An 18455-nucleotide genomic window follows, 5' to 3' on the forward strand; every position below is an offset into this window, starting at 1 on the left:
GTTTGAGTGTTCAAAACTTTCTGCACATTCTAAACATATCCCACACATATGTGTGTTCTCTGAGAAGTTGTAATATTTTGAAAAATATAGTTTTCCCTATTGAAGTATGATCATATGCATTAGTGTTAATGGAAAAATTAGGAATACTATTGTAGACGGAATCGGATGCAGCGGTCGATAGCTCCCTTAAACTTCGCTATATTTTTGTTTTAATTGTTGTATCTTTGTCTCTGTTTTACTGAATCGCATATGGCATATTACAGAGATGCACTCATCAACACACAGAGAAGAAATGTGAAATTGCAAATGTCACCTACATCCCCCAGAAACCTACGCCAATGCTTATGCCATGCCATCACACATAGATGGAGTGAACCGCATGGCACACTCTTGAGCAAGGTTATGTTCTAAGGCTGGATTTTTTGTAATTTTATTACATTTAATGTCAATCAGGCTTTGAATGGGGTATTCCTACTTTTGGAAAATAACACAGGAGTTCTGGTTTCACTACAGGGATTTACTACATAGTTTCTGTGAGGATCAAGCCTTCATGCATCCTGCTATTTGTGTAACAAAAACAATCAGAATATTTATAATTGTCATTAAGAAACATTCTAAATCAACGGGAGAGTCAAAAGAATATTATGAAACATGAGAATCACCCAACCCCCACCTTCATAATGTTATTACAGGCCATTAGCCCAGCATGCCAAATCATAGTGAGAGGAACTAGTGGGATAGGGAGAGGGAAATAGATGGGACTATAGTGTGTGAAGGATGGGAGGAGGGTGGAGGGTGGAGGGTGGGGGGTGGACTGCGGCGTTAGACTACACTGTCAAGATGCGATGACACAGCTCGCTGAAGCTGTTATGGTCACACACACACACATACATTGTTTTCTATATGATAGGAGGAACATTGTACAATGTCATGTAAATGTAATTCCACACACAAGTACAAAACAGGCTCTCTCAAACACATACATGCACATAAGGAACGGACAGCACCAAAACCATTAGGTATTGTCCTTCAGTCTGAGGTAACAAGATTGAGTATTTCCTTCATTGCTCTCTTTCTCTCTCTCTCTCTCTCTCTCTTACACAAACACATCCCACGACAGAACAGTAAGAGACAGAAAGAGACATTGCATATTTCCTTGATTATTACCTTTAGTATGTTGGATAATCAGTTCTGCTGCATTACCGGGAGTCGGTAGCTAGTCACTGAGACGCTGTTCTGACTAGAGCCTGATTATATGTCCTCCCCCTCTCTCTCTCTCTCTCTCTCTCTCTCTCTCTCTCTCTCTCTCTCTCTCTCTCTCTCTCTCCCGCTCTCTCTCTCTCTCTGCTTTGCTGTCCTGTGTGTGTTCCTTTATCTGCACTGCTCTTGAATCCTATTCCAAGTTCCTCTATGACTGCCTAGGGGGAAGTATCACAGTGCTGTTATTGACTCTCCTTTCTTCTTAACATAAATTCTGAAATGTCTTTATTAATAGGCTGCTTTTATAGATTACTAAATAAAGATTAATAAAAGATTAGTTTACCTAAAGGTGCTAATTCCAAGAATAAAACATTACTTTATATTTTTGCTCCCAATTAGAGAGACTATAAGTAGAGATAAATACAATAAATGAAATATAGAGAAATAATTATATCATCAAAATATTCTGTCGCTTCAGTATAGTCACTGAACAGAACAAACTGTACCATACAACTGAACTGATTGTAAGCTATTTTGAACAAGTCTAAATTATGTTAACTATTTTATAACAAATATCCACAGCCAAGTCAATAGGCCCAATATCTATGAGCTTTTTCATTCACTATGATCTGCAAATGAATGATGACTAAGTTTAAAAAAAGGACTTAAAAGCCTAAACAATAAATGAAGATTGATTGGTCTGCCGTCATGCACCTTCAGTCTCCCCCCGTCCAAATGGATATTGAAATTGAATCACTAGGTAGCGTTAAGCTAAGTGTTGTCTGTAAATAACCAAAATTCTTTTTTTAAGATCTTTTTATTGCCTTTTAATTGATATAACAGCCATAGAGAGAAAGGAAATAGAATGCAGCAAATGGTCGTGGTTGGAATTTGAACCCAGGCTGCTGCAGTAATGACTCAGGTGAGCTACAGGGGGGACCTTAACCAACTTTACAATAGCCAATGGTTTGATTTAGGCTCGGTTGGAGACAACAGTCATGCTTTTATCAAAATCAACTTACAATAAGTGAATTCAAACTTGTGGATACAATGGCAAAATGGCGAGAATTTTAAAAAGTACATCAACTTCAGCAATTGTACTGCTTTGAGGTTAGATGTAAAGACGATAAAAGATAGATATATTTCTTTTCGTATTACTTTATGGGCCAATGTGCAGTCTGATCAGATGAGTTTTCAGTCTGTGACGAAAGATGAGTTTTCAGTCTGTGATAAAAGATGAGTTTCTTCTGTCCTGTTGTCAATGGAGATCTCGCTCCACCATTGTGCAGCCAGGACGCATTTCCGGATTATCCTACTCTTCTGCAGTACTAGTTGCACTGGTAGTGTTTATCCTTCATTTAGCTGACGCTTTTGTCCAAAGTGACTTACAATAAGTGCAAAAAATCATGAGGATACAACTCTGAAAAGCAAGAATCTTGTAAGTACATTAGCTTCAAATAGGTGAAATCAGTGCAGTAGAGTTCATCATAGCACAGAGACAGCACTGGTGAAAGTTATCAATGACCTTCTATTGGCATCAGACAAAGGACTTGTCTCTGTTCTTGTCTTGTTAGACCTTAGTGCTGCATTCAACACCGTTGACCATGACATTCTACAGACTACAGAGACTGGAAAATGTAATTGTCATCAAAGGAGCCCTAAGCTATTCTAGTTTGTACGTGTTAACGATAAATCCTCCATGCAAGCCAAAGTCATGGAGTCCCGCAAGGTTCTGTACTTGGACCTATTCTATTCACCTTATATAGGCTTCCTTTAGGCAATATTAAAATAACTTTGAGCTAAACTTCAAGCATGCCTTAAGACTTAACAACTTAGATGTCCTGCATCCTTTTGGTGTTAAACACAGACAAAACTGAAGTTATTATACTTGGCCCTAAACGCCTCCGAAACGCATTTTGTAATGACATAGAAGCTCTGGATGGCATTAATTTAGCCTCCAGCACCACTGTAAGGAATCTTGGCGTCATCTTTGATCAGGATATGTCCTTTAACTCCCACATAAAACAAATGTCAAGGACTGCCTTCTTTCATCTACTTAACATTGCAAAAACAAGGAACAAACTGTTTCAAAACAATGGCGAAACGCATCCTTTCCCCATCTCTCTCTCCTACTCTCCCTCTCTATCTGTATGCATTCATGTCCCTTAAATGCATGTTACTAACTCAGCATCCGGGACATCATCCCCAGAGTTTCTGTGCCTCTCATCTGGCAGGTTGGCAGGTTGGCAGGTTACGTCTGCATCATAAAACGTGGCTGCTCCTGTTGCCCTGGTCCTACCTGACACCCATGTTAATATTTTTTTTTTTTGGAGGCACTGGGACACTTTTTTGACATCTTCCTGGATCCATCTTTTTCATATACGATCACATCATAATTTCTGTCACATAGATGTTGTATTTTTACTATGTTGTTTATTCTGTACACACGTCATCTATTGCACGTCTGTCCATCCTGGGAGAGAGATCCATCCACAGTTGCACTCCCTTAGGTTTGTTCCATTTTTCCCCTTTTAATTGTGGGGTTTCTTTTATGGAGTTTTTCCTTGTGCGGTGCGAGAGTCTAAGTACAGAGGGTGTTGTATGCCTTGCTTTGCAGCAGGGGTTAGGGACCCATGGCTCGCAAGCCATATATGTCTCTTTCGATGACGCCATATATGGCTCGCAGACAATTTTGAGCTCTGTTTAGCGAAGGGCGGGGCTTCGCTCCTAACACAAACACACGTGTGCACGCACCTGCAGTCAGAGACAGAGCGGAGGAAAGGAGAGGAGTGACCCCCGTCGCACGGATCTCGGACAGTATGGCTCACAAGGAAATACATTTACACATATTTGGCTTTTATGGCTCTCCCAGTCAAAAAGGTTCCTGACCCTTGGTGTACAGTCTATAAAGCCCACTGAGACAAATGTGTAATTTGTGTTATTTGGCTATATAAATACATTTGATTTGATAGGACAGCAAACATTTGTGATTTAGTTGAGGGAGTAACAATTATTTTTTGGTCTGGAGAATGAATATTGAGCTGCAGATAAGGAGGCAGAAAAGACGAAAAAAGAGGCTGATAGGCAAGAAGGTCCTCAGAGTGCTTGTATTTCGACCATTTTATTTCAGCTGCCTGTAGGTTAGTTTGGTCAGCATGTACTGAGTCAGACAACCACAGAGCTGAAGGGTTTAGGCGAGAGGTGTGAGGACGGAGTGAGTCCAAAGAAGAAGAAAAAGTAGAGAGGAGAGTGTCTATGGCAGTTAGGAGGCATGAGTGAGCAGGAGTCAGACGATGGCTGAGCCGATAGGACAGATGAGTCAAGAGAAGAGAGAGACAAGGAGCTTAGGTTGTGCGGATAGGGACAGTATGTGTAGAAAATATAGGTTTGAAACAGGGGGGAGGGAGTAAGATATGAATAGAAGCATAAAAAGGAGTTACAGAAAGGTTGGTGGTAGAGCAGTTACTGGTTATAAGGTTGAGTTGGTTACTAGAAATGGGCTTCATTCACCAACCGTTCCTAAGAATAATTGTTTTCACAAAGATCAACATTCACCAATGTTTGCTTATTTGGGATTTGTTCTTGTAATCTAGTCACACTCAAGAGAACATTTGACACATTTTGTGCAAAATAATTGGTTATTGTGTTTTCTTTACTTCTACTGTTGTATAGTATTATAAGATTAAAATTACCATAATTTCTTTTTCTTTTATATTTGTATTAATCATTTTCATTTTCATTATTATTTTTAATATAATATTTACATATTTTATGTCTTTAAAATAAATAAACACGTCAGTTATGTTAAATGCGAACCATGCAATTCAATAATTAGTGATTGACCATGTTATTTATAGGCCCAGAGTAGCCTCTGCCTACTTCGGCACCATAGGATTGCTGGCATAATGACGTATTTACTGTTGCTGCAAGATGTTGCAGATCCTGCCCACAGGAGGGAGCGCATCTTCCAGGATCATGTAGATATATTTGCAGAGAGTGGCGAGTACCTCTCCACCTTGGGCTTTTCAGGGGGGAGCTAGGAGACAGGGTGTGCATATCCCAGGCATCCGTCAGCAAACCTCTCCCGTGATTTGTGGATGGAATAAATCAACTGGCCACACAATAAATACAATTTCCTTATACAGCAGTAGAACAGGTCCCAGTCAAGAGAGGATTTCATTCTATTGCTGCTCTACCAAATACCATTGCTGCAATAGACTGCACAAATATGCGCATTAAGGGACACTCTCCAGATCCCTTCCCATATTTGCAGAGAGTGGGGAGTACCTCTCCACCTTGGGCTTTTCAGGGGGGAGCTAGGCGACAGGGTGTGCATATCACAGGCATCCATCAGCCAACCTCTCCCGTGATTTGTGGATGGAATAAATCAACTGGCCACACAATAAATAAAAATGTCCCTATACAGCAGCAGAACAGGTCCCAGTCAAGAGAGGATTTCATTATATTGCTGCTCTACCTAACACCATCACTGTAATAGACTGCACACATGTGCGCATTAAGGGAAACTCTCCAGATCCCTTCCCATATCTCATCTGCAAGCAATACCAATCCATATCTCGTGTGATAGCGTTTCGGACTTTGTTGTCCAGGACCGCATCTGAGATCACACATCAGGCAGTTGAACGGGACTTGACTGCACACGTGGAGGTACTGCTGCAGAAACATACTGGCTGCAAGGTACAAGGTACCGCCTCAAAGGGTGGTTCCCTCAGCGGGAGTTCATCTGTAAATAAATTATTTTTAAAAATAGCAGTGACATTTTATTTTGGGGGGTTTCAATAATGCAATGTTATTGCAAAAGCAAATGTTTAAATTTGAATAGACACTAGGCAACGCTTTTTAAACACATGGGGGGGGAAATCACACTGGTGTTTATGTGCTAAATGTGTCATGGTTTTACAGCTACAGCTTTTAGATAAAATACACTGTCAAAACTGTTTTAATTCTATTAAGTTGAACATGATGATCTGGCTCAGAGCCATCCAAATGTGTTTGCATTTAATGTTTTAACCAGAGCTCAGGCCCGTAAGCAGGCTCAGAATGTCTGTTTGCTTTTGCTTTGTCTGAGGACAGGCTGCCGTCTGGTGGTGGTGTGGTGAATTGCACTCCAACAGGGCTTGAAGGTATAACAGAATAATTATTAATTATTATATTTAATATTTACACCAAGTCACCTCAAATGGTGTCACAACGTCCTCATCAGAAGCTCTGAATCAGAGGAAAATGATAACCCGTTAATGGGATATTTTTTGAAGCAGGATAATGATCTTAGTTAGCAACTGCCTAACTAACATGCAGATATTTGTATAACTGTTAATCATTAGAGTGTTTTAGTCTATACAGTAGACACTGAGATTTAATGGTGTGAAGGCAGAAGGTAAGGTCATGAAAAGTAAAGGTTAACAGCTAAAATAATAACATTAGTTACACCACTAGTTTAGCAAGAATGTGAAAAGTGCTGTGGTTTGGAGGTGTTGTCAGGAGTATTTGAAAACATAGTTGATTTTCCGCTGTGGGAAAGTTAGGGAGTATTTGAAGAAAAAGATTATTACTGGGGCACAGTGGTTAAAAAGTCAAGGTTGGAAGGAGAGTCAGGCAACGGATGTTAAATTCTTATTGTTTAAAACTTGGTTTAATTAATTGCTGACTTGCTCAGCACATCACTGTAACTTTATTTGCATTCCAACCCTATTCTCTCTGTGCCTCCTTTCACAATGTTTTCTTTAGCCCCAACTCAACCATTGTATCTTAGGTAAACTGAAGGTCATCATAATTGTCACCTTCTTAAACTAATGGCCTATGTCACATTTTAAAGTTGTTCAGAAAACAGAAAAAACTGAACCAAATATAGAATATATGATATTTATTAATAATTTCACACAAAAAGGTTATGATAATATATGACTGTTGACATACAAATAACAGTGTCTGTCAATTATGTAACATAAGAGGATTAAATTACTTAGGCCAATTTAAGAACATGGCGTTGTGACTTAGGGCATTTTAAACCTGATTTAGGCCTAATTACTTCTGGAGAAAGTGATAGTGCACTTATTTTATTCCCAGTACTGAAGGTCCTGAAACTTCCTCTCCTTGATTGGCAGAGTGTGTGGAAACATTCTAATCCATGACAGCACCTTATTTGGCACTTGTACCCTCTGTGGCAGTGCTTCCCACACAGAGTTCTCTGAGAGGGATACCTTGTAATGGACCTTGCCATCACTGCCAAACTGAAGAGCCCACAAATGATGTGAAGTCGGATCTCCAGCTTTTTTACCTGGTCTGATACTCAAGAAATAAGAGCCATTCAATTTCAGGAATTCATCATGCTTGACCACCTTCACATGGTAGTGTGATCGTCTGATTCTTACAATCTGGAGTATGATCATGTAGTCTCTCGGGGTGATGATATCCGTTATCATTTTGCGTTCAATGGTACTATGCATGCTGTCACACTCCATTTGTGTGTGACCTGCAACAAGGTACTTCTGAGTTATAAGTACCCCATATTTCCTGACAAGTTTGCATTGCGTTATTATGATAACCGCAACCATCGCTCCACACTTCTTGATTTCTGGATGGTCTTTGATCACACCTTCAAAATGGCGATATTGAAGGTTTGCGAATACCTTGCTACTGAAGTCGTCCTCCGACCAAATATAGCAGTACCCTTCCTTTTGATTTCAAGTCGAAGAGGGTAAAGTTATGGATCTACAGTTTCGTTTTGTAATACAGGCAGCTGGGCTGGGTTTTTGGACACATCAGCATGGCTTGCAAGTCCATTTTCCAAAAGGACTTCTCACTGTTTGCAGAATCCTTGTTTGCGGGATTTCTCTTACCTCACTTCATCTTTCTGGATCACATGTGTATCATATTCGACCTTACTGATATTCCCATGCTTGAATGAAACGCAAACATCACACTGATCTTTTCGCAGAGTGAATACGGAATACTTTCCTTCATGGAATACATGTGTGAAATGTTGTATCCCAACGGCCCTCACTCTAGCAGTTGCAGCTGCCTTTTGATATTCCCAATATCGAAGAAAGGAGACAATAAGTGTACATTAAATATTGTTTGAAGAGACAAAATATTAAGAATTGAAGCCGACAAGCACAAAAGTTACTTTTCCTAGTAGCTAATTATTTTTTATAATTATGCAGTAATTATAAAGTAACAGTTACTTTTGAAAGATTAGATTTGTCTTTAGATTAGAGGGAAATGTATTCATGCTTCATGGAGCCGCAGTAGCTATTTCATGTCTGTAACCCACTGGGAGGCTTCATAATTAAACTATAACTTGTGAAAGTAAAAGACTAAATAACTACACAACATTTATAGCCTAGCCTATATTACAGTAAACGTTATCACTTACCAATAGGGGATGAGCTCTCATGGAAATAACTTCATTTATCTAGTAGTTTTTCTTTCTTCTTGAAGCAGCTGCCATCTTGTAAAGCTTGTAAAATCCTTACTGAATAGGCCATTTTTTTATTGTCTATTCAGTAAGGATCTAGGCAATTTTACCAGAGGTGGCCAGCATCATGAAGAGATGATTTAGGCAAAAAAAACATTTTTCTCAAAATATGACTTAGGCCATCAGTTTAAGAAGGTGACAAAACAGACAAATGTATTACTGTGTCTGGCCAACACCTGCCACTGTCTGAATCCTCTACCCCCCTTTTCTCTACCCCTCCTTCCTCTATTCCTCCTGTCTCCACCCCTCCTTTCTCTACCCCTCCTTCGTCTATTCATTCTTTCTCTATCCCTTCTTTCTCTACCCCTCCTTTGTCTACTCACTGACTTTTTAGGACAACGGTGTCAACTTTGAAAGATCAGGAAAATGTGTAAACTAAGAGGTGTGAGATTTGTAATTCAGTCACTCCATGGACCGACTCGGTTTTGCTGTACTGTGCTGATTATTCAGTAAACTCTTATTCTATTCAAACGCCTTTGACTCTGTTTATTTTTGAAAGCAATATAGAAGTATTGTTATAGTGTGGTGGTGATGATCATGCAGACATCCTGTCCACGCTTCAGGGATTTTCTCCCACAATAGTCCCATAAAATAGTATCATAAAAAATATGAATATGCCAATGAATTAGGAAATCTGATTATTAATTCAATTAATAACTATAAACAAAATGACCACATCAAAAGGAAGGATTTCTGAAGTTTGGCAATACTCACCCTTGTACAACATACAAACAAGCATGTATATTCCCAAATGTTTTTATTAATATGATAATGTCAAAACACATAATATGTAATACTAAACAATCAAAAGGGAATATGTACACAAATGAGAGAGTATGTGTGGGTGCGTGCGTCTGTTTCAACGTACTCTGGGTATGTGTGAACAAACATGCACAGAACAAACAAACATATGAAATGTTAGCTTTGAGTCCTTACGTATTTCTGTGTGTGTCCCTATGTTAAAAGGAAAAATCATGAATTATGGTGAGATTGTAACGTATATGATAAAGGTGCTGGGTTAGGAAGGCTAGCCAGTTGTGTAGAGCCGCTGCATGGATGAAACTTGTTTACTTTGGAAGGGCACTCGCGTCCTCTGCCATTAAAGGAGAAAGTCCAGTGATCAGAGAGCCATCTGATGCTGCGGTGTCGTGCTTTCCACAGGCACGACCGCAATATGGTCGGGAACCGTGTGACACAGGGGAGGTCCGTGGAGGAGAGCCACGGAGGAAAGAGAAAAAAACACATGGATGTGTTGAGGTTTCATTTTGACAAAATTAGTTTCTTTTTTTTCTTAAATGGGAGGTCATTTATGAAATAAAGTTTTTTTTGAAAATTGAACATTTTCAAAATGATCTTGACAAAATGAAGGTTTTTAAAAAAAATTTTTTTAAGAGATTTCAAAAATAACTTTTTCATGAAATTGAAGGTTTTTCTAAGATTAAGGTCAAATTGACAAAACGAAAGATTGAGAATTTGAAGTTGAAGTCATTGACAAAATGAAGGTTTTTTTAAGACAGAATTTAAAATATTAAATTCATTTGTTTTTTATTAAAGACAAGACAGAGTCTAAAAGTAACATTTACTTGATTTGTATGAGTAATAAAAAAGTCAAGACCAAAAGGACAAAATATTAAATGTATTTGCTTTTTAGTATTATTTTGGAACGTGTCAAAATGGTAGTCACGAATTGCGTTGTTTGACTTTTAATTTTTGCTATTAATTATTATTCATTCGTGCTTCCGGTTCATCCATACAAAAGGTGGAAGATTTCGGCCCCTTTTTTTTTGTTCCATAGACACATCGGGTAGCATCAATATAGAGAAGGCCATTGTGTAACGATACGATCAAGACAGAAGGGAGGTGGGACTCAATTGCACAACACAGAGGCAGATAAATGTTGAATGGAAATAGTCTTTACTGAAAACTTTGCAGTTGCTATGGTACACGCATAGACAGTTGATCATACAAAGTATCAAGGGGTAATCCAGGAGCAGAGTTGGGTCACGGAAACAGGTTTGGTACATGGGTAGATACTCAGCATAATAGCACAGCAGACAAGGATCAGGCAAGGGCAGAATCGAGTCACGGAAACAAGGTCGAGGAAGCCTGGGAATCAAACACTTGGGAAACAGGAAGCCGGGACTAATGCTGGAACACTTGACATCGAAGTACGAAGAAAAAGTAGCAACGAGAGACAAACAAAACAGACTATATACACACCAAGAAGCGAGAGGGAACGAGACACAGGTGAGGACACGAACGAACAGATTGGGAACACCTGGGGCTAGGAAGTAGAAACAACAGAGAACAGGTAATTAACAAAATAAAACAGGAAGTACAAACACAACACAAAACATCTAACGAACAGGCCGAGACCTAATATGTTGGTATGTTTCAGTTGGTTAAATGTATTTGTTTGTTTGGAGGATAGGTTTAATAGCTATGGCGGAGCACATTGATTTATATCATTTCTTGTGACGGCGCTGCGCCCTTGTTTGTGTCTACTGCGTCTAAACACGCGGTGTTTAATATGTGTTTCTCAAAATATACCCTACATTATGTTCGGTTAACTTAAGCTATAGAAGCCAGTTTGGAGTAATTGTGAGGGGATATAAGTACATTTTATTATTTATTAGAGGCGAAATTGATAATTTCTTAGATATACAGGTACTTCTAATGTTTCTAATCTTTATCCATTTATCATAAAGATTTGTGCTTAAATAAGGTTTAGTGACATTAATTATTCATTTTGATTTATTAAAGATAAAATATAACAGATAAAAATAATAATTCTAAAATGCTGTACAAGCACAAGCGCAAACATTTGTTCAATCAGGCAGTGTTTAACATATATCATATGTCTAATATATCTTTTGTTTTCTGTTTGAAGGTTTTCATCCTGATGAACTGATAAATAAATACAAAATACGAGTTGAGTTGTCCAAGCATCTTCTGTCTTATTCAGTTTGGGCAGACATTGTATGAAAAACCACCATAACTTGATAATACAATACATTACATTACAATACATTGCAATAAATTACATTTGGCTTACACTTTTGTCTAAAGTGACTTAAAATAAGTTGTAACGGAAAAGAAGAAATATAGAGGGATAAAGGAAGGAAGATTAAGGACAGGTGGATATCCTATACCTTCATTCTTTTTATAGAAAGGAAGATGTAGGATACAAAGGACGGAGAGGAAAGGAGTTAAAAGGAAACAATACGTGGATCGAATAAGGAGGAGGATGGAATGATGAAGGAACAAAGTTAACACATACTTGTGCAAATAAGTTCAAAGCATGATGAAGACATATACATCCATACATGGAACATGTTTCTAGGCAAACCCACTTTGACAACATGAACAAGTGCAAATGGCTTTCTTTTACATTGTTTTCTCTGAATCGGAAAGTGAAGTAAAATTAATGTCATACGTAAACATTACAATAAGCAGTGCCACAGTCAATCCATGAAGTAACAAAGATAACAGAGAACAAATGTAGTTGGGAGAAGTAGGAGGTGTAGGAAAGGAAGGAAGGAAGCAAGGTGTTCAGATTACGGCCATACCACACTGAAAATGCCCGATCTTGGAAGCTAAATAGAGTTGGTCTGGGTCAGTACTTGGATGGGTGACCGCCTGGGAATACCCGGTGCTGTAAGCATTTTGTAAACTTCTTAATTAGCAAAATGAAGACATGAATAGAACTGTCAGCGTATATTAAGAAAAGACAATTCATTGTGTTTTACCTTCAATAAACAGCAAGTGTATATGCTCTATTGCAGATTACGGCCATTCCACACTGACAAAGCCCGATCTCGTCTGATCTCGGAAGCTAAGCAGAGTTGGGCTGGGTCAATACTTGGATGGGTGACAGCCTGGGAATACCCGGTGCTGTAAGCATTTTGTTTCCTTCTTAATTAGCAAAATGAAGACATGAATAGAACTGTCCGCTTATATTAAGAAAAGACAATTCATTGTGTTTTACCTTCTATAAACAGCAAGTGTATATGCTCTATTGCAGATTACGGCCACACCACACTAACAACGCCTGATCTCGTCTGATCTCGTCTGATCTCGGAAGCTAAGCAGAGTTGGGCTAGGTCAGTACTTGGATGGGTGACCGCCTGGGAATACCCGGTGCTGTAAGCATTTTGTTTCCTTCTTAATTAGCAAAATGAAGACATGAATAGAACTGTCCGCTTATATTAAGAAAAGACAATTCATTATGTTTTACCTTCTATAAACAGCAAGTGTATATGTTCTATTGCAGATTACGGCCATACCACACTGACAACGCCCGATCTCGTCTGATCTCGTCTGATCTCGGAAGCTAAGCAGAGTTGGGCTGGGTCAGTACTTGGATGGGTGACCGCCTGGGAATACCCGGTGCTGTAAGCATTTTGTAAACTTCTTAATTAGCAAAATGAAGACATGAATAGAACTGTCCGTGTATATTAAGAAAAGACAATTCATTGTGTTTTACCTTCTATAAACAGCAAGTGTATATGTTCTATTGCAGATTACGGCCATACCACACTGACAACGCCCGATCTCGTCTGATCTCGGAAGCTAAGCAGAGTTGGGCTGGGTCAGTACTTGGATGGGTGACCGCCTGGGAATAACCGTTGCTGTAAGCATTTTGTAAACTTCTTAATTAGCAAAATGAAGACATGAATAGAACTGTCCGCTTATATTAAGAAAAGACAATCCATTGTGTTTTACCTTCTATAAACAGCAAGTGTATATGCTCTATTGCGGATTACGGCCATACCACACTGACAACGCCCGATCTCGTCTGATCTCGGAAGCTAAGCAGAGTTGGGCTGGGTCAGTACTTGGATGGGTGACCGCCTGGGAATACCCGGTGCTGTAAGCATTTTGTTTCCTTCTTAATTAGCAAAATGAAGACATGAATAGAACTGTCCGCTTATATTAAGAAAAGACAATTCATTATGTTTTACCTTCTATAAACAGCAAGTGTATATGTTCTATTGCAGATTACGGCCATACCACACTGACAACGCCCGATCTCGTCTGATCTCGTCTGATCTCGGAAGCTAAGCAGAGTTGGGCTGGGTCAGTACTTGGATGGGTGACCGCCTGGGAATACCCGGTGCTGTAAGCATTTTGTAAACTTCTTAATTAGCAAAATGAAGACATGAATAGAACTGTCCGCTTATATTAAGAAAAGACAATTCATTGTGTTTTACCTTCTATAAATAGCAAGTGTATATGCTCTATTGCAGATTACGGCCATACCACACTGACAACGCCCAATCTTGTCTGATCTCGGAAGCTAAGCAGAGTTGAGCTAGGTCAGTACTTGGATGGGTGACCGCGTGGGAATACCCGGTGCTGTAAGCAATTTGTAAACTTCTTAATTAGCAAAATGAAGACATGAATAGAACTGTCCGCGTTTATTAAGAAAAGACAATTCATTGTGTTTTACCTTCAATATAAAGCAAGTGTATATGCCCTTTTTAGATTACGGCCATATCACCCTGACAACGCCCGATCTCGTCTGATCTCGGAAGCTAAGCAGAGTTGGGCTGGGTCAGTACTTGGATGGGTGACCGCCTGGGAATACCCCGTGCTGTAAGCATTTTGTTTCCTTCTTAATTAGCAAAATGAAGACATGCATAGAACTGTCCGCGTATATTAAGAAAAGACAATTCATTGTGTTTTACCTTCAATAAACAGCAAGTGTATATGCTCTATTTTAGATTACGGCCATACCACACTGACAATGCCCGATTTCGTCTGATCTCGGAAGCTAAGCAGAGTTGGGCTGGGTCAGTACTTGGATGGGTGACCGCCTGGGAATACCTGGTGCTGTAAGCATTTTGTTTCCTTCTTAATGAGCAAAATGAAGACATGAATAGAACTGTCCGCGTATATGAAGAAAAGACAATTCATTGTGTTTTACCTTCAATATAAAGCAAGTGTATATGCTCTATTTTAGATTACGGCCATACCACAGTGACAACGCCCGATCTCGTCAGATCTCGGAAGCTAAGCAGAGTTGGGCTGGGTCAGTACTTGGATGGGTGACCGCCTGGGAATACCTGGTGCTGTAAGCATTTTGTTTCCTTCTTAATGAGCAAAATGAAGACATGAATAGAACTGTCCACGTATATTAAGAAAAGACAATTCATTGTGTCTTACCTTCAATAAACAGTAAGTGTATATGCTCTATTTCAGATTGCGGCCATACCACACTGACAACGCCCGATCTCATCTGATCTCGGAAGCTAAGCAGAGATGGGCTGGGTCAATACTTGGAAGGGTGACCGCCTGGGAATACCCGGTGCTGGAAGCATTTTGTTTCCTTCTTAATAAGCCAAATGAAGACATGAATAGAACTGTCCGCGTATATTAAGAAAAGACAATTCATTGTGTTTTACTTTCAATAAACAGCAAGTGTATATGCTCTATTTCAGATTACGGCCATACCACTCTGACAACGCCCGATCTCGTCTGATCTCGGAAGCTAAGCAGAGTTGGGCTGGGTCAGTACTTGGATGGGTGACCGCCTGGGAATACCCGGTGCTGTAAGCATTTTGTTTCCATCTTAATTAGCAAAATGAAGACATGAATAGAACTGTCTGCGTATATCAAGAAAAGACAATTCATTGTGTTTTACCTTCAATATAAAGCAAGTGTATATGCTCTATTTTAGATTACGGACATATCACCCTGACAACGCCCGATCTCGTCTGATCTCTGAAGCTAAGCAGAGTTGGGCTAGGACAGTACTTGGATGGGTGACCGCCTGGGAATACCTGGTGCTGTAAGCATTTTGTTTCCTTCTTAATGAGCAAAATGAAGACATGAATAGAACTGTCCGCGTATATTAAGAAAAGACAATTCATTGTGTTTTACCTTCAATAAACAGCAAGTGTATATGCTCTATTTTAGATTACGGCCATACCACCCTGACAACGCCCGATCTCGTCTGATCTTGGAAGCTAAGCAGAGTTGGCCTGGGTCAGTACTTGGATGGGTGACCGCCTGGGAATACCCCGTGCCGTAAGCATTTTGTTTCCTTCTTAATGAGCAAAATGAAGACATGAATAGAACTGTCCGCGTATATGAAGAAAAGACAATTCATTGTGTTTTACCTTCAATATAAAGCAAGTGTATATGCTCTATTTTAGATTACGGCCATACCACAGTGACAACGCCCGATCTCGTCTGATCTCGGAAGCTAAGCAGAGTTGGGCTGGGTCAGTACTTGGATGGGTGACCGCCTGGGAATACCTGGTGCTGTAAGCATTTTGTTTCCTTCTTAATGAGCAAAATGAAGACATGAATAGAACTGTCCACGTATATTAAGAAAAGACAATTCATTGTGTCTTACCTTCAATAAACAGCAAGTGTATATGCTCTATTTCAGATTGTGGCCATACCACACTGACAACGCCCGATCTCATCTGATCTCGGAAGCTAAGCAGAGTTGGGTTGGATCAATACTTGGAAGGGTGACCGCCTGGGAATACCCGGTGCTGGAAGCATTTTGTTTCCTTCTTAATAAGCCAAATGAAGACATGAATAGAACTGTCTGCGTATATCAAGAAAAGACAATTCATTGTGTTTTAACCTTCAATAAACAGCAAGTGTATATGCTTTATTTCAGATTACGGCCATACCACACTGACAACGCCCGATCTCGTCTGATCTCGGAAGCTAAGCATAGTTGGGCTGGGTCAGTACTTGGATGGGTGACAGCCTGGGAATACCCGGTGCTGTAAACATTTTGTTTCCTTCTTAATTAGCAAAATGAAGACATGAATAGAACTGTCCACGTATATTAAGAAAAGACAATTCATTGTGTTTTACCTTCAATATAAAGCAATTGTATACGCTCTAGTTTAGTTTACGGCCATACCACACTGACAACGCCCGATCTCGTCTGATCTCGGAAGCTAAGCAGAGTTGGGCTGGGTCAGTACTTGGGTGGGTGACCGCCTGGGAATACCCCGTGCTGTAAGCATTTTGTTTCCTTCTTAATTAGCAAAATGAAGACATGAATAGAACTGACCGCGTATATTAAGAAAAAACAATTCATTGTGTTTTACCTTCAATAAACAGCAAGTGTATATGCTCTGTTTTAGATTACGGCCATACCACCCTGACAACGCCCGATCTCGTCTGATCTCGGAAGCTAAGCAGAGTTGGGCTGGGTCAGTACTTGGATGGGTGACCGCCTGGGAATACCTGGTGCTGTAAGCATTTTGTTTCCTTCTTAATGAGGAAAATGAAGACATGAATAGAACTGTCCGCGTATATGAAGAAAAGACAATTCATTGTGTTTTACCTTCAATATAAAGCAAGTGCATATGCTTTATTTTAGATTACGGCCATACCACAGTGACAACGCCCGATCTCGTCAGATCTCGGAAGCTAAGCAGAGTTGGGCTGGGTCAGTACTTGGATGGGTGACAGCCTGGGAATACCTGGTGCTGTAAGCATTTTGTTTCCTTCTTAATGAGCAAAATGAAGACATGAATAGAACTGTCCACGTATATTAAGAAAAGACAATTCATTGTGTCTTACCTTCAATAAACAGCAAGTGTATATGCTCTATTTCAGATTGTGGCCATACCACACTGACAACGCCCGATCTCATCTGATCTCGGAAGCTAAGCAGAGATGGGCTGGGTCAGTACTTGGATGGGTGACCGCCTGGGAATACCCGTTGCTGTAAGCATTTTGTTTCCATCTTAATTAGCAAAATGAAGACATGAATAGAACTGTCTGCGTATATCAAGAAAAGACAATTCATTGTGTTTTACCTTCAATAAACAGCAAGTGTATATGCTCTGTTTCAGATTACGGCCATACCACCCTGACAACGCCCGATCTCGTCTGATTTCAGAAGCTAAGCAGAGTTGGGCTGGGTCAGTACTTGGATGGGTGACCGCCTGGGAATACCTGGTGCTGTAAGCATTTTGTTTCCTTCTTAATGAGCAAAATGAAGACATGCATAGAACTGTCCGCGTATATTAAGAAAAGACAATTCATTGTGTTTTACCTTCAATAAACAGCAAGTGTATATGCTCTATTTTAGATTACGGCCATACCACACTGACAATGCCCGATTTCGTCTGATCTCGGAAGCTAAGCAGAGTTGGGCTGGGTCAGTACTTGGATGGGTGACCGCCTGGGAATACCTGGTGCTGTAAGCATTTTGTTTCCTTCTTAATGAGCAAAATGAAGACATGAATAGAACTGTCCACGTATATTAAGAAAAGACAATTCATTGTGTCTTACCTTCAATAAACAGCAAGTGTATATGCTCTATTTCAGATTGCGGCCATACCACACTGACAACGCCCGATCTCATCTGATCTCGGAAGCTAAGCAGAGATGGGCTGGGTCAATACTTGGAAGGGTGACAGCCTGGGAATACCCGGTGCTGGAAGCATTTTGTTTCCTTCTTAATAAGCCAAATGAAGACATGAATAGAACTGTCCGCGTATATTAAGAAAAGACAATTCATTGTGTTTTACTTTCAATAAACAGCAAGTGTATATGCTCTATTTCAGATTACGGCCATACCACACTGACAACGCCCGATCTTGTCTGATCTCGGAAGCTAAGCAGAGTTGGGCTGGGTCAGTACTTGGATGGGTGACCGCCTGGGAATACCCGGTGCTGTAAGCATTTTGTTTCCATCTTAATTAGCAAAATGAAGACATGAATAGAACTGTCTGCGTATATCAAGAAAAGACAATTCATTGTGTTTTACCTT

The 18455-nt window shown here is 39.8% G+C and overlaps 1 protein-coding gene, 11 non-coding genes and 15 pseudogenes across 15 annotated transcripts in view; 26 read left to right on the forward strand and 1 right to left on the reverse strand.

Moving 5' to 3' along the window:
- LOC115011225 (glycine receptor subunit beta-like) overlaps window positions 1–1289 on the reverse strand; it is a 78361-nt gene extending 77072 nt beyond the window's left edge. For 2 of the 4 annotated variants that reach the window (XM_029436293.1, XM_029436283.1), the window contains exon 1: window positions 1168–1289. The gene's annotated coding sequence lies outside the window, so the exon portion shown is untranslated. The remainder of the gene's footprint in view (window positions 1–1167) is intronic. The other 2 variants (XM_029436310.1, XM_029436302.1) reach the window with 1 other exon arrangement.
- A 10964-nt stretch (window positions 1290–12253) lies between these two features.
- LOC115016083 (uncharacterized) lies at window positions 12254–12362 on the forward strand (annotated as a pseudogene).
- A 120-nt stretch (window positions 12363–12482) lies between these two features.
- Window positions 12483–12601, forward strand: LOC115016028 (uncharacterized; annotated as a pseudogene).
- A 120-nt stretch (window positions 12602–12721) lies between these two features.
- On the forward strand, window positions 12722–12850 carry LOC115016035 (uncharacterized; annotated as a pseudogene).
- A 120-nt stretch (window positions 12851–12970) lies between these two features.
- Window positions 12971–13099, forward strand: LOC115016431 (uncharacterized; annotated as a pseudogene).
- A 120-nt stretch (window positions 13100–13219) lies between these two features.
- Window positions 13220–13338, forward strand: LOC115016408 (uncharacterized; annotated as a pseudogene).
- A 120-nt stretch (window positions 13339–13458) lies between these two features.
- Window positions 13459–13577, forward strand: LOC115016248 (5S ribosomal RNA). The gene has a single exon (XR_003833098.1). It is a non-coding gene; the product is annotated as a 5S ribosomal RNA (ribosomal RNA).
- Window positions 13578–13697: 120 nt separating this feature from the next.
- On the forward strand, window positions 13698–13826 carry LOC115016434 (uncharacterized; annotated as a pseudogene).
- A 120-nt stretch (window positions 13827–13946) lies between these two features.
- LOC115015972 (uncharacterized) lies at window positions 13947–14065 on the forward strand (annotated as a pseudogene).
- A 119-nt stretch (window positions 14066–14184) lies between these two features.
- LOC115016376 (5S ribosomal RNA) lies at window positions 14185–14303 on the forward strand. Its single transcript, XR_003833157.1, has one exon. It is a non-coding gene; the product is annotated as a 5S ribosomal RNA (ribosomal RNA).
- A 120-nt stretch (window positions 14304–14423) lies between these two features.
- LOC115016367 (5S ribosomal RNA) lies at window positions 14424–14542 on the forward strand. Its single transcript, XR_003833154.1, has one exon. It is a non-coding gene; the product is annotated as a 5S ribosomal RNA (ribosomal RNA).
- A 120-nt stretch (window positions 14543–14662) lies between these two features.
- LOC115016311 (5S ribosomal RNA) lies at window positions 14663–14781 on the forward strand. Its single transcript, XR_003833141.1, has one exon. It is a non-coding gene; the product is annotated as a 5S ribosomal RNA (ribosomal RNA).
- Window positions 14782–14901: 120 nt separating this feature from the next.
- LOC115016477 (uncharacterized) lies at window positions 14902–15020 on the forward strand (annotated as a pseudogene).
- A 120-nt stretch (window positions 15021–15140) lies between these two features.
- Window positions 15141–15259, forward strand: LOC115016042 (5S ribosomal RNA). The gene has a single exon (XR_003833057.1). It is a non-coding gene; the product is annotated as a 5S ribosomal RNA (ribosomal RNA).
- Window positions 15260–15379: 120 nt separating this feature from the next.
- On the forward strand, window positions 15380–15498 carry LOC115016471 (uncharacterized; annotated as a pseudogene).
- A 120-nt stretch (window positions 15499–15618) lies between these two features.
- Window positions 15619–15737, forward strand: LOC115016451 (uncharacterized; annotated as a pseudogene).
- A 120-nt stretch (window positions 15738–15857) lies between these two features.
- Window positions 15858–15976, forward strand: LOC115016322 (5S ribosomal RNA). Its single transcript, XR_003833144.1, has one exon. It is a non-coding gene; the product is annotated as a 5S ribosomal RNA (ribosomal RNA).
- A 120-nt stretch (window positions 15977–16096) lies between these two features.
- Window positions 16097–16215, forward strand: LOC115016016 (uncharacterized; annotated as a pseudogene).
- A 121-nt stretch (window positions 16216–16336) lies between these two features.
- On the forward strand, window positions 16337–16455 carry LOC115016457 (uncharacterized; annotated as a pseudogene).
- A 120-nt stretch (window positions 16456–16575) lies between these two features.
- Window positions 16576–16694, forward strand: LOC115016267 (5S ribosomal RNA). The gene has a single exon (XR_003833102.1). It is a non-coding gene; the product is annotated as a 5S ribosomal RNA (ribosomal RNA).
- Window positions 16695–16814: 120 nt separating this feature from the next.
- On the forward strand, window positions 16815–16933 carry LOC115016210 (5S ribosomal RNA). The gene has a single exon (XR_003833091.1). It is a non-coding gene; the product is annotated as a 5S ribosomal RNA (ribosomal RNA).
- Window positions 16934–17053: 120 nt separating this feature from the next.
- On the forward strand, window positions 17054–17172 carry LOC115016444 (uncharacterized; annotated as a pseudogene).
- A 120-nt stretch (window positions 17173–17292) lies between these two features.
- Window positions 17293–17411, forward strand: LOC115016421 (uncharacterized; annotated as a pseudogene).
- Window positions 17412–17531: 120 nt separating this feature from the next.
- LOC115016390 (5S ribosomal RNA) lies at window positions 17532–17650 on the forward strand. The gene has a single exon (XR_003833162.1). It is a non-coding gene; the product is annotated as a 5S ribosomal RNA (ribosomal RNA).
- Window positions 17651–17770: 120 nt separating this feature from the next.
- LOC115016373 (5S ribosomal RNA) lies at window positions 17771–17889 on the forward strand. The gene has a single exon (XR_003833156.1). It is a non-coding gene; the product is annotated as a 5S ribosomal RNA (ribosomal RNA).
- Window positions 17890–18009: 120 nt separating this feature from the next.
- Window positions 18010–18128, forward strand: LOC115016063 (uncharacterized; annotated as a pseudogene).
- Window positions 18129–18248: 120 nt separating this feature from the next.
- Window positions 18249–18367, forward strand: LOC115016361 (5S ribosomal RNA). Its single transcript, XR_003833153.1, has one exon. It is a non-coding gene; the product is annotated as a 5S ribosomal RNA (ribosomal RNA).
- Window positions 18368–18455: the final 88 nt, after the last annotated feature.

The sequence above is a fragment of the Cottoperca gobio genome, chromosome 1, assembly GCF_900634415.1.
Source record: "Cottoperca gobio chromosome 1, fCotGob3.1, whole genome shotgun sequence".
In the NCBI taxonomy this organism is placed as follows: Eukaryota; Metazoa; Chordata; class Actinopteri; order Perciformes; family Bovichtidae; genus Cottoperca; species Cottoperca gobio.